A 14,907-nucleotide genomic window follows, 5' to 3' on the forward strand; every position below is an offset into this window, starting at 1 on the left:
CAATATTTTTGTGCCCATGAGGGCTATTCAGCTATAGGCTATGCTATCCTGGAAGCTTACAGGAAAATCTCTGGAAATGTATAAAATCAGTATGGCACCCCTTTGATGAAACCGTTTTATAGTCATTATCTAAGATATCTAAGGAGTCCCAATGAGGGATTATATATATCCATATATAGAGGGTGGGCTAAAAGTAGGTTTATAGTTGTTTGTATGGGGAACAATATAATAGTTAATAAATGATAATACAAAAATAAACTCTGTGTTTTATGCAGTAACAACTGTAAACTTACATTTGTCACACTCCTTATATTGAAAATTTTCATCTTTTCTAATTAAAATTTAAAATTATGTGAATGGCACAGCACCTCTCTGTTTGACAGTCTAAAGAATTATGTTATTCTATAAAATTCTGTGTGTCAGAAAAAAAAAACTGAGGCAAACTGTACTAGAATATGCTCCTATTGGAGTTATATCTCTTTGAGATTTTTTAGAAATGGTTTAAATTATAGGGTTGAGATAGGTCAGAACAAGAATTTTTTTTTTTTAATCTCTATTTTTGGTAACTGGCTAGGGTTTGCATTGTTTTCAACTATTCTATAATAAATTCCAAGTTCTGGACACTGAGCATTTTTATATAACATTACTGACAGAATTAAACACACACCACAGAAGGAGGTAATTTAGCAATTTAAACTCTTTTACAGGGATAATGAAGTGAGAGTTTCTGGGGGGAAAATGTGTGGTGGATTATTTCCTTTCCAGCAATCTCCTCTTGCTTGGAGAAAGAGCTAAACTGTTAGAGGTTTTGTTTTTTCATTCAAGTATGTAATTATTTTTCTCATTTTTTGCTGGGGAAAAACTGATGGGCCATTCCTGAGTCTCCAGAGGTGGCCAGTGAAGGATTAAAGCATGACAAGACCAAAGCCAGTCATCTGACAGGAAGAAAGTTGTAAATTACAGATGCAGGTTCTGCGAGGCTGGTGTTGAGTCTCACAATGTGATTACCAACTGGATTCTGGTCAAGAAGGTAAATCCATGGGAAGGAAAAGGGTCCAAAACTTCTGAGCCATGTTATGCAGTCATCAAACATGGGAAGTTTGTCCTGCTTTCTCCCTCTGTCCTCAGAGCCTAAGATTCCAAAGCCTGGACAAGAACTGGATGGTTACTCTGGTGATCTGGCACACATTTTGTAAATATTTACATCATAAAACTTAGAGCCTCGCATTTAGCTCTGATATTGACACTCCAGTAGGACACTTCCAAAACTTCCTTCACATGGGATCAAGGCAAATAATAAAAATTTTAAAAAAGGAAAAGAAAAATATTTGAAAAAAATAGACATGATTATAATGAATTAAATGCTTCCCAGTACGTACATCAAGCTGGCTTTTAATTCTCAACATTAAACTATCTGGGCAGTTCAGGATCCCATATTTCCATGGAGAAGCACTTGTCTACTTGGGAGGCAGCGTGATGTAGTGGAAAGAACGTGATTTAGAGGCTCATGGACCTGGATTCACATCCCAGCTCATACGCTTAATAGTTCCATAAACTTGGGCAATTACTTCTCTCAGTTTTCTCATTTTTGAAACACCTACTTTGCACTGTCTTTTGAGGACATGATGATGGAAGCTACATAGCAAAGTGACTACCGTGCTGTGGCCATCGACAATAACACCAATCTGGGTGTTTTCTCTTAATTAAATTGAACTAGGCTACCTCCTTGCTTGAATTAGCTTTATTTAGTTATTCCAGCAAGATATTAATACTTCTAAATAACACATATTAGCGAGAGTACCTCATGTGGTATTTAAAACAAAATAGTCTTTCAATTAATATTCTCTTTCAATTGTTATTTGTGCTTCCCTGACCTTCTGCCTCCCATTCCAGCTTTCTTCCTGTTCTTGGTATATAAACTGCAATGATGATAATCTAATGGCCTTACTAGATAAGCTTTACAAAGGTAGGGACTATATTGGTATTGTTTGTACTTAGCATGGTACAGTTCTTGAGTACTTATTAAATGAACAAATAAATGAACAAAGGCAGAAAAAGTTATTACCATACAGTATATTAGCCTAAGAATGTAACTCATTGCTATGTATAGTAGTTTTTGTATATCTATCTGTTTGTCTATCTATCTATCTATCTATCTATCTATCTATCATCTATCTATCTATCTATCTATCTATCATCATCTATTGAGAGAGAGATATCAAAGTTAATTTCCATGCCTGTAGAAGAAGTAAACTAATTGACTAAATTATTTTACCTTAATATTACTTATTTAAAATTTTAAGCATACATAAAAGTAGAGGGAATAGTATAATAACCTCTAAGTACCCACTATCTAGCTTCAGGAACCAGTATCTTAGAACTGATTTTGTTTTATCTTTTCTTACTTTAAAACATAAACACAAAACCTCTCTAAAGGGACACTCTCTCAGGCAGGTTGTCCAGGTATTGTGAGGATTAAATAAATTAATACATAACTCCACTCTTAAATTATAAGATACATGAAGGACCAATCAACTTGAACATAAATTTACAGATTCAAAGAAATCAAGTTCAGACTCCCAAGAAATTAATAGAAATTGCTTTTAAAGATCACAATCACAATCTAACTATATTAAAATTATTACAGAAATAAATTAAGAAGTTGAGAAGCAGGAATCAGCCATTCTAAGATACAGAGTAAAACCAAGAAACATAAGAAATGGCTTTGAGAGAAAAGGGGCCCATGAGTGGAACAATGGTGATAGTGAGTAACAATTTTTAAGAATTAATAAAAAGAAAGAATCCCTATATTTAAGAAGCACAGCAAGTTATACAGAATAAGTAAAAATTAATCCACACAAGACCCAGTTTATTAAAGCTTCTGAACAGAAATGACAAAGAGAAAATCCTAAATGCAGTGTGAGTAAAAAGATAATTCTCAAAGGAATGTAAACTATAGAAACAGATTTCTCAGCAACAACAATAGATGCCAAATAACAATGAAATCATTTCTTTATTGAGCTGAGAAGAAATAATTGCCAGCTTGGAATGCCCAGCTAAACGATCATTTAAGAGCGAGAGTAAAACATATTCTCATATAAAGCCTGGGAGGAATGCACTTAAACCCTTGAAAGAACCACTCCACCATCTAATTCACAAAGATGAACTGCAACCTCAGCAAGGTGTGTCAGACAAGAAAAAAGTGGTAATATAACAAAAATAATAAACATAGGGGTAAACCTGAATATTCAGCAACTCTACATCATAATAATTATTACAGTAATAACTAATTGGGGGGAATAAAGATGAAACTAAATTAATTTAAAAATCCATAAACTAGAGATTAGTAGGGAGGTAACTGGAAGACAGCTATCTAACCACCATACCACCAATGCTGGGGCAAAAGGTGGGTAGTTGATATTAAAGCATTTAAGACCCCATTGTACTGGGAAGAAGTTGTGCTGTATTATCTTCTGTTTGCCCCCCTTGATACAATTACCACTCTTCTCTACCAACCCTCTGCCCTGGAAGGCTGACCTGAACGCATTACATCACCATGATCCTGAGCCCTGTGGCTTCTGATTAAGTTCAGCCAGTTGGCAGCAGACCCGAGGGAGGGAGGTAAAGTGTATGTGTTCTTCTGGCTCTCTTCCTGTGGGTTTACCTAGGACTGACGGGATCCTTCAATAAGGCCATTGCTGGAATCCATAAAAGAGAGACATAACTCTTCCAGAATCCTATAATGTTTCCCTCTCTTCTCTATTTTGAGACTAGAAAAAAGTGAAAGTCCCACTGCTGCTTGATCTAGATTCCTGCACTCTCCGGTACCCCGAGCCACTCATCTTCGGAAACAGCCCCTCCCGAATCAACGCTCTTATCATGACCTTATTTGGAGAGTGTCATTACTTTCTTTTTGGCTCTTGACTCAGACAAGGCAAATGCATTGATTAGATTTATACTTTTTAAAGTTAAAAATGAAAAATTTAAGAGCAGTAACAAAAAGAACAGAAAGCAAATAATCAAATATCCAACAAGCACAGGAAAGTGAAGATTTTAAAATAAAGCTCAATCCAATAAAATAGAGGAAAAGAGAGGAAAGGACATGCATAGTTAACTGAAAACACAAAATCACATTGTAGAAAATAATTAAGCATGAGTTCCAGTGTTGCTCATGGTGGAATAGCATATATTAGCCTTAGTCTTTATAGATAAAAATTATAAAAGTTGGACCACAACCCAAAACCAAAACAAAAGAAGAAGCCACAACACAACACAACAAAATCCTAACTTCTTTGAAGGCATTAGAGAACACCCAAAGTAGTAAGAAAATGTAGGATGTATTATTCTTTTTTAAAATGTTTATTGACTTTATTGGGGTGACATTGGTTAATAAAATTATGTAGGTTTCAAGTGTACAATCCTATAATACACCATCTGTATATTGTATTGTTCACCTTCCAAAGTCAAGTCTCTTTCTGTCACCACTTATCTGCCCTTTACCCTCCTCTACCTCCACCCATCTTTCCCTTCTGTAATCACCACACTGCTATCTGTGTCTATGAGCTGTTGTTTTACTCCCTCCACCCAGCCCCACAATGCCCCCACCCCTCTGACGGCTGTCCCTATGTTCTCTGTATCTATGAGTCTGTTTCTCTTTTGTTTGTTTCGTTCATTAGATTCCACATATAAGTGAAATCATATTGTATTTGTCTTTCTTTGCCCGGCTTATTTCACTTAGGATACATAGTTCTTAAAAGAAGGGAGTTTACTAGGTGAGCTTCACATTTACCTGGTCTTTCCTCTGAGTGTACTTTCCGGTTCTCAGATGGCCAGGGAGGCATCTTACTACCCTGGAAAGACCAGGAATTTGGGGCTGCCAGAGAAACTTGAAATAAGTGGGAAGAGAACCCCTGAAAGGAGAAAGTCAAAGCCCTAAAATCTACATACAAACGTCCTCAAATACTTGGCTGAGGCCTAGACAGTCTCAAGGCTAAACTTTGAGAAACTGAGTAGAAAGCATTACTGGGAGGCCAAAGGGCTGGAGAAAGATCAGCAGCTGGGGTGACAGAGTTTAGCTTTCAAGTCCCAATAAACTTAAAGAGCATGGCAACCATTTTTAGCATTTTCCTGGGATTCCAGAGGGCCATGCACTAGAAGAAAGGGCAAAATTAGAATACGCAAGCCATTCTAAATCCTCTGTATCAAAGTCTGCAAACTATGCCCATTTTTGTAAATAAAGTTTTATCAGATCAATGCTTCACACATCCATTGCTTTATATATGGTTGTTTTCATGCTATAACAGATTTAAGTACTGGCAGCCCCTCCTCCCCCAATAAAAAAAGCTTAATAGATTTGATATCTGACCTTCTATTGACCACTTTTCTGTACAGGAGCTAGGATACGCTGGTGCTGCATTTGCCTGCAAGAAAAATGAACTTTCATTGAAAGAAAGTAACGTCTTTATGAGTCTTTATTTTGCATCATATTGACATTACATCAAAAATCATGAGGCATGCTAAAACAGTTCAAATTGACTAGAAACCAAGAAAAATAATTAACAAGAGAAACAGATATTGTTGCTGTTGGACGCAGATATTTTAAGTAGAAGTACTTTATTTTTTAATCATTTTTATTTTGCAATATTATAGACTTAGAAAAAGTTGCAAAATAGTCCACCAAGTAGTTCATCAGAGTTCTCTCCTACCCTTCATTTCTCTTTCCTCTATGTTCCCATATCGTCTTATATAACAATAGTATAATTTTCTAAATCAGAAAGTTAACACTGAAAAAATATTACTGACCTCAAACCTTATTTGAATTTCACCAATTTTCCCCCTAATTCTCCTTTTCTGATTCAGGATCCAATCCAGGATCCCACATTGTATTTACTCCTTAGTTTCCTCTAATCAGGGACAGTTTCTCAGTATTTCTCTGTCTTTCATGACCTTAATGCGTTTGAACTGTATGGCCAGATATTTTTTAGAACGTTCCTCAATTTGTGTTTGTCTGATGCTTTCTCATGATTGGATTGAGGTTATTCATTTTTGCCAAAAATATCACAGAAGTAATGTTGGATCCTTTGCAGTGCTTCATCATATCATTCGGTATACGAGGCCTTATTACTGGTGATGTTAACTTTGATTGCTTGATTAAAGGAGTGTCTGGCAGGTTTCTCCACTGCTAAGTTATTATTTTTCCCTTTGTAATTAATAACTACCATGTGGGGAAATACTTTGGAACCATGCAAATATCCTGATTCTCATGATACTTTTCACCTGCTAATTTCTGCAGCCATTGATGATTTTTATCTGCAACAATTATTACGGCGTTGTTTGTCAACTGGGGATTTTTCTATTGCTAGCATTCCTTCTGCATTAATTAAATGGAATTGTATTACACGGAATAGTTATCCATCTCACCATTTATTTATTAATTCAACTATATATATCCCTATGAACTCACGGCTACATATTTTCTTTTATGGATTATATAATCTATCACTATGATTATGTGATTCTGTTGCTCAAATTATTTTATATTTGGCCATTGGCAGCTACTGATATCCTTTTGAAATACCCCCAACTTTTTTGAGCACTTCCTTACTTTCTGGCACATAGATGTGCCAAGCTCATTTGAATACAAGTATCCATTTGAGAGACAAAAGGATTAAAAAACAGAACAGGGACTAAGAGACATATAGATTATGGACAAATGATTTAAGACTTAGGTAGCTGGAATCTCAGACAGAGATATATAAAAATGTAGCAGAAGCAATATTTCAAACAATAGGATCGAGGATTTTCCAAAACAGATGACAGAAACCCATCCCCAGATTCAAAACAAGTCTGGGAAAACTAACAAGGATAAACAGAAAGAAAAATCGCACTTAGAAATACAGACAAATGGCTGAAAACAAAATGAACCAAAAAAATGCAAAGCATACAAAGAAAAAAATATACTATCTTCAAATTAAAAACAGTAATTTAATGGCCACCTTCACAACAGAAATTATAGAAGCCATAACTCAGTGAAATGACATTTTTAAGGAGCTGAAAGAAAATATAAAAACTACCAACTGGTAATTGTGTTCCTAGCCAAAAAAAAAAAAAATCCTTAAACTGAAACCAAATTAAAATGCTTCCCGGCAAATAAAATCTATTAGCATTTACTGCCAGTAGGTGCACACAGCAAGGGTAAACAAGTTTTTCAGGCTGAAGGAAAATGCCCACGATGGAAACAAAACTGCAGGAAGCAGCGAAGAGCAACAGAAGCGGCAACTATGTGGGAAAGTGTAAAAATGGGAAAGGATGTTAAATGTTTAAAAAACAACCAGAAATATGTCAAGGGGTGTTTACAACATACAGAGATGTTAAATATATGACAAAAAAGCCCAGATGGTTGTAGTAATATTCTTGTATTATTTCAGAAATGTTAAAAATTATTAATTCAACTTTAAAGGAGCAAGAATGAAGGAAGTAGCAGATATAAGAGCAGAGGTAATTGACTTTAGAGAAGAGTTATAAGAGAAAATCAACAAAGTCAAAGTCAAAAATTGGTTTGTTGAAAAGTGTGATATAAATTACACTGACATAAATCATGTAATAATAAACGTTTAGTAAGATATATCTTACTTCAAAGAATAGGGAAAATATAAAATTATAGTAAGAGAAATGAAACAGAAGACATAGCTACAAATCCTTTAGATATTAAAAAGGATAATAAGGTGCTATTATCAACTAATGAGAGCCAATAAATTCAATAATTCAAATGGGATAAACAAATTATTTGCAAAGTACAGATTTCTAAACTAACACAAGTGCCTGGCGGGCATGGCTCAGTGGCTGACCATTGGCCTACGATCCAGGAGATCCCAGTTCAATTCCTGGTCAGGGAACATGCGGGGTTGTGGACTAGATCCCTCCAGTAGGGGGCGTGCAGGAGGCAGCAGATCAATGACTTGTCATTGATGTTTCTGTCTCTCTCTCCCTCTTCCTCTCCCTTCCTCTCTCTGAAATCAATGAGAATATATTTTTAAAAATAAATAAACACAAGTAAAAAAAGTTGAATAATTCTGTATCTCTTAAAGAAATTAAACCGATAATTAAAAACCTTCCCATACAGTAAACTCCGGGCCAAGGTGTTTCTATGAATAAATTCTTCTAATCTTTTAAGCAAGAAATAATATTAACATTACCTAAACTCTTTCAGAAAAGAAAAAAGGAAGGAACACTTCCCAATTCATTTTACGAAGGCTTGGCAGTGATGACTGACATGGACATTAATAAAAAAGAAAATTATAGATCAATATTTCTTATGAAGATATATGTAAAATCTTCTTAATTAAATATTAGAAAATTGACCACAGTGATATATTAAAAGCATAATATATCATGATCAAGTGGGATTTATCCCATACATGAAAGGTTGATTTAACCTTTAAAAATCAATCATTAACTTATTACAATGAGCTAATATACAAGAAAAAACTTTATATAGGGAAATTTTAATTTCTATAGATGCAGAAAAATGTTTTATAAAATTTAGTAACTACTCATAACAAATTTAGCAACAAATTAAGAATAGAAGAGACTTTCTTTAATCTGATAAAGGATTTCTACTTGAAAAAGTTCAGTTAATGGTGAAATTTGAATGTTTCCCCCCTAAATTTAGGAAAAAGGCAAAGATTTCCACGTTTTATTACTTCTATTCAATACTGCAATAGAGATCTTAGTATAACATGGCATAAAAAAAGTAAAGACTGAAAAGGAAGGCTATTTTTTCCTTTTAACAGATAATACAAAACCATCTAAGCTATTAGAATAAAGGAACTTAGCAATGTTGCCAGATACAATGTTATAAAAATGAAATTATATTTCTATTGCTAGTAACAAAAAACAAATAGGCCACTTATTATAGCATTGAAAAATGTATATACTTAGAAATAAGTTTAATATTCTATTTAAATTGCAAAAATTAAAATAAGATTCTACAATGAAAACAACAAATCATAACTGGAAAAAATAATAAAAGACCTAAATAAATAGAGCAATATGCCATGTCCATGGATTGAACGGACTCAATATTATTAAGATGTCAATGTCCTACAAATTGAATTATAGATTTAATACAATCAAATCAGAATGCCAGGAGATTTTAGTGTGTATATAAATTGCTGAAAATTCTAAAATTTATATGGAGATGCAGAGAATTTAGAATGATTGCCAAGACAATCTTGGCATAAAAATGTGAAGTTTTTTATCTTATGCTACACCATTTCAAGATTTACTACAAAATTTACTATATTAATATGACAAAATGGTAGAGTCACAAAGTAGATAAATATTTCAACGGAATAGAACAGAGAGTTCAGAAATAGGCCTACACTTAAATGGCCACTTGATTTATGGGAAAGGCACTAATGGATTTATTGAGGAAAAAATGGTCTTTTAAATAAATGATTCTGAAGTATAGGAACCTATATGGAGATACATCAGAAAAAATATGGCTAAGAGGAATGTCCAAGATTTTACCGCCTATGTTTTCTTCTAGAATTTTTATGGTTTCAAATCTAACATTTAAGTATTGATCCATTTTGAGTTTATTCTTGTGTGTGATATAAGAAGGAGGTCTAGTTTCATTTTTTACACATATCTGTCCAATATTCCCAACATTATTTATTGAATAGACTATCTTTACCCCATCATATGTTTAAGCCTCCTTTGTCAAATATTAATATACTATAAAGGTGTGGGTTTATTTCTGGACTCTGTATTCTGTTCCAATGATATATATGTCTGGTTTTATGCCAGGACCATGCTGTTTTGATTATTACGGTTTTGTATTATAGTTTAATATCAGGTAGCATGATTCTTCCAACTTTGTTCTTCTTTCTCAAGATTGCTTTTGCTATTTGGGATCTTCTGTGGGTCCATGTAAGTTTTTGTCTTTTTTTCTCTTTTAATTTTTGTTAACCAGAGTCATCCCAATAAATTCAATAAAAAGGAAAAAAATAAAAGAACCCACATGGAAAAAATAAATCTTAACTCCTTCACACCACTCACAAAAGTAAATTTGAGGGAGACCAGAGACATATATGTAAAAATAATAACTATAAAGTTTCTAGAAGAAAACACAGAAGAAAAGTTTCATAAGCTGGAGTAAGCAAATATTTTTTAAATACCACATAGGAAGGCACTAATTATAAAATCTAAAGTGATAAATTTTATAAATATTAAAAACTGTGTCATCAAAAGACTCCAATGAGAAAGGAAAAAGGCAAACCAGACTAGTATTAGCAAAGGACTAGTCTTCAGAATATACTTCTATAAATCAATTTTTAAAAAGACAAATGACTAAACTTTAAAAAGAAAAGGGTTTGAACAGGTATGTCACAAAAGTGGATGTCCAAGTGGACAAGAAGCATACAAAGCTTTTCTCTATATCATTACTTCTCAGAGAGAGGCAAAATAGTATCGCAATAAGATAATACTACTATTCGCAAGAAAAAAAGCTAAAATGTGAAAACACTGGCAAGAAGAGAATCCACTGGAGCTCTCCTGGGTTCCTGTTGAAAGTGCAAAATGGTACCAACACTTTGGAAAACTGGCAGCTCCTACCTAACGTAATTATACACTTTCCATATGACTCAGCAACTTCACTCTTAGTTATGTTCCCAACAGAAATAAGATATAAGTAATGTCCACCAAAAAACAGAGTTAAATGTCTACAGCAGTCTGACTCAAAATGACCCCCAAATTGGGAACAGTCCAATTTCCCATCAAAAGGAGAAGAGATTAACTGTGATGTCATCATACAATGAAATGTTACAAAGCAAAAGAAACAAAAACAACTATTACATGCCACAATAGGGATAAATCTGACAGACATTATATTGAACAAAAGTAGCCAAGCACTTAAGAGTATCTATTGTAAAATTCTATTTACATGAAATCAAGAGCAGGTAAAACTAATTAATGATCATAGAAATCAGATGAGTGGTGAGCACTAGAAGCAAGAGAGGCTTAGATAATGTAAGAGTGAGTCTCCTGGGATTCTGAAAACATCCCATATCTTATGAGTAATAATTACACACATATTTAGAATCATTAAACTTTATATTTAAAATTATATGCTACATCTTAATTTTTTTTTAATATATCTTTACTGATTTCAGAGAGAGGAAGGGAGAGGGAGAGAAAGAGACAGAAACATTAATGACGAGAGAGTCACTGATCCAGCCCACAACCGGGGCATGTGCCCTGAGCAGGAATCGAACCCCGATCGCCTGGATCCTAGGTCAACACTCAACCGCTGAGCCACACCCAGCTGGGCTATATCTTAATTTTTTAAAATGAAAAGAATCAATCACAATAGCTGTACATGGACAAATTCATCAGTAAAAAATATGAGAACTTGCTCTATGACCCAGAGGGAAAGTATCCTGTCTGTAAATTGTCCATTTTGAAGAAAAATGCTATTTCTAGTTCATATCATATAAAATTATTTCTAAGTAGATAAAACACCATATTGCATGGGAAGTGAGCCCAATAATGTGGAAGTAAGGAGAGGAAGTGGCAGGTAGGATGGAAGTGGTTGAGTTTATGAGATGAAGGCCATCATGAGGTAAAATTTTGCAGTGAAAAGATGCAAGGATAGCACATTGGCATGTTGGAATGATTCTCTTCAGGTGAGCAGTTTTCAGGTGGTGACAATGCCCAAAATATAACCATCAAAGTAGGTGGGTTTTCAGAATTGGAGGAAAAGCCCATGGGAAATGAGAAAGCAAGGGAACGTGTAAGAATACAGCTTTGATTAGGTCATCGGCATGGGCATTTAGTTGATTCTGACAATATCAGGAGCTTGAGTATTATTCATGTGTTAAAATCTTCAATAAGCCCTGGCTAGTGTGGTTCCGTGGTGAGAGTGTTGGCCCACATACTGAAGGGTCACAGGTTCAATCCCGGTCAAGGGCATGTACCTTGGGTTGCAGGTTTGATTCCTGGCCCCGGCTGGGGCGAGTGCAGGAGGCAACCAATCAATGTGTCTCTCTCACATTAATGTCTCTCTCTTTCTATATTTCTCTCCCCCTCCCTCCATTCCTTCTACTCTCTTTAAAAATCAATGGAAAAAATATCCTTTGGTGAAGATTAACAACAACAAAAAATCTTCAATAAATCAGGCTAATAGGACAAAACTTTGAGCAATTAAATAGTGGTTCCATTCCTTGATAAAGGGAACTGAAGGCCAAAAGGCAAGGGGGTAGCTTTGGAGGGTAGGACTGTTCTCCCAGTTTTAGATACACTGAGTTTCAGTTTGCTATGTGGTAGCAAAATAGATCTGTCCAGTAGGCTGCTGGTCATGTAGACTGGAAGGTTAGAAGAATAAAGTAGACATTATGAATTTATAGATAATAATTTAATTAATAAAACCTGAGTGAAATAAAGTATATTGTACAGATTATTTAAATTTTGTCAGAAAATTCATGTTATGTAGCAGAAATTATACTTTTATAGTACCTGAAATGACTGCTTAAAATTTTATGTGGACTTGATTTATGTTATATTTTACACACACACATACACACACACAGATCTGTCAACTGATCATTAGCTTTTTTATTTCCAGGTCATGTTTTATAACTTATTTTGTTTCTTCAGTGCTTAATAGAGGACTGTGGACATAGCAGATGATATATATTTCCCTTTCATTTATTACATATGCAAATATTCTATTTATTTTTTGAATCATGCTTCTGAGGTTTTCTTAAATGCAGATGACACAGTTGGCTATGCTACAGTTTGATGATATATGTTTTTTATTTTTTATTTTTAAATTAAATTTATTGAGGTGGCATTGGTTATTATGATCATATAGGTCTTTCTTCTCTGTTCACTCACTTAAGGAAGTAGACTCTGATGCAGTTAATGTTTAATTCTTTCCTAGAAGTATCCTGTCTTTTCATCTTTTGCTAGGGTAACAAGTATACTCTGTTAGTGACTGATTACATCCTGGTAGAAAAATAGAGTTCAGAAGTCAGGCAGTGTCAATAATAAGGAAGTACAACGAATTGATTAAGTTTCTGTTTAAAAATTTATTCTCAAACTAATTGCTTCTCTATGTATGAGACTGAGCCCTGACCGTATCTGAGTAAATAAGAACAAGTTTGAAATTCTACAAGCATGATGGAATTAATATAATCAATTTCCACACAATACCCTAAAGCCATGTACACGGAAAGAGCGATGGGCTTAAAATCAGAAAAACCTGCTTTTAAGTTTTGCTGTTTTTTAGTTATATGGTTTTTGGCAAAACCCTCTTCTCTGACCTTAATTGTTTTTAACTTGGAAAACGGAGATAACGAAGTGAAAGATATTAAACTTTGTTGTTTATGAAGGCTTTCTACAAGAGTGTAAATATAGTGAGAACTAACTCGGTAATTGTAACTTCACTCAATGTAATTATATCTGCGTGGAAATCTCTACTAAATTACCAATGCAATCTAATGAAGATCTGAATTCCTTCCAGGGGTACTATAAACTTGGCACAAATGGGTTAATTCACTCAAAAGTTTTGTCAATTTATTTAAAAGCAAACTAAGAGAAAAATAAATTAAATGTAAAAACTCATGTGGTCAAATAATAAGGAAAATTATGATTCATGGTATTCTTTGCAGGGATGGTAATTAGCTTGTATTTGGTCGTTTGTTACTGAATCCTTCACAGGTCTCAGGGACTTTCACAAGCTTCAGTGAATACCCTCAAAATTTTAATAAGAAAGTTCAGGTGCAAGAAAAATTTGCAGCTCACTCAAGAAGAGGAAGAGAGATGGGTGGGTGCCTCTCCCGGATTAGTGCTTAAAATAAGCCCGGCGCCTCCCATGAGTAGGTGCTTAGCGGTTACTGCTAGAGACAGAGGTAATTGCTGACCCGGCCGTCCTAACAAAACATTGCTCTTCCATCTCCCTAATTATTAGTCCTATTCTTCTCAGCACTGTTTGGCCAAGACTTGGTCTGTTCTTAATTTGGGGTCTGCTGCATGTGAGTGCTTAGCATTGCTAATTTTGGAACGAGTTCCTTGAAGTGGAATCTTTCAGAGAAACTGAATATCAAACCCTGAATTTCTAGGTCAGTTGTCTGAAGTTTGCTCCATTAGATTTTTCAAAACCAAGACATACTTACGGGCGTGTTGGGATACTGGGATGTGTGTCCTGAAGAACAGATGTTAACATGCGCAACTGTGTTTCACACAATTCCACCAGCAATGGGTGTGTGTGTGTGTGTGTGTGTGTGTATATATATATATATATATATATATATATATATATATATATATATATGATCATCTTTAATATGACATGAAGACTCAGCAAAAGAATATGAAAGCCCGGGTAAAACTGAAATTCAAGGAACTCGGCCTTCAGAGTATGAATTTGCAATATAAAACCTGTGATTTTATGAAGAGTTTTTGACGTATTAGGCCTCCCAAAGGGGCCGAGGGTTTTATTCTTCCTGTGAGAATGACGGGAAGTAGGTCTGTTTTTCCCTGGCTGATGTACTCCGAATACAGTGCATGCTCTGTGTTCCAGGGGTGGGTTTCGGCGGGGTGGAGGGAGCCCAGCTCTGAGTCTTTTGCCTGTGGATTTAATTAGGCTATATATTATATAGAGGTTGCAGCAGTACAAATAGTTTATTTGCTTACTTTTAACTACAGGATGTCATTGTCCAAACAGAGGGAGAAAAAAAAAATCCCTTTCTTCCATTTAAAACCCAGTATTATTCATTAAATTGGGGGGGGGGAGGGGAAATGTACAGATTTCTATAGATCAGCCACTGCCTAAAAGATTACTCAGGTGAAGCACGCCTGATTCACTTTAAGAATCGTCTCTACATTATAGTTTATAACTAACAG

Source organism: Miniopterus schreibersii (genome assembly GCF_964146895.1).
Source record: "Miniopterus schreibersii genome assembly, chromosome: 11".
In the NCBI taxonomy this organism is placed as follows: Eukaryota; Metazoa; Chordata; class Mammalia; order Chiroptera; family Miniopteridae; genus Miniopterus; species Miniopterus schreibersii.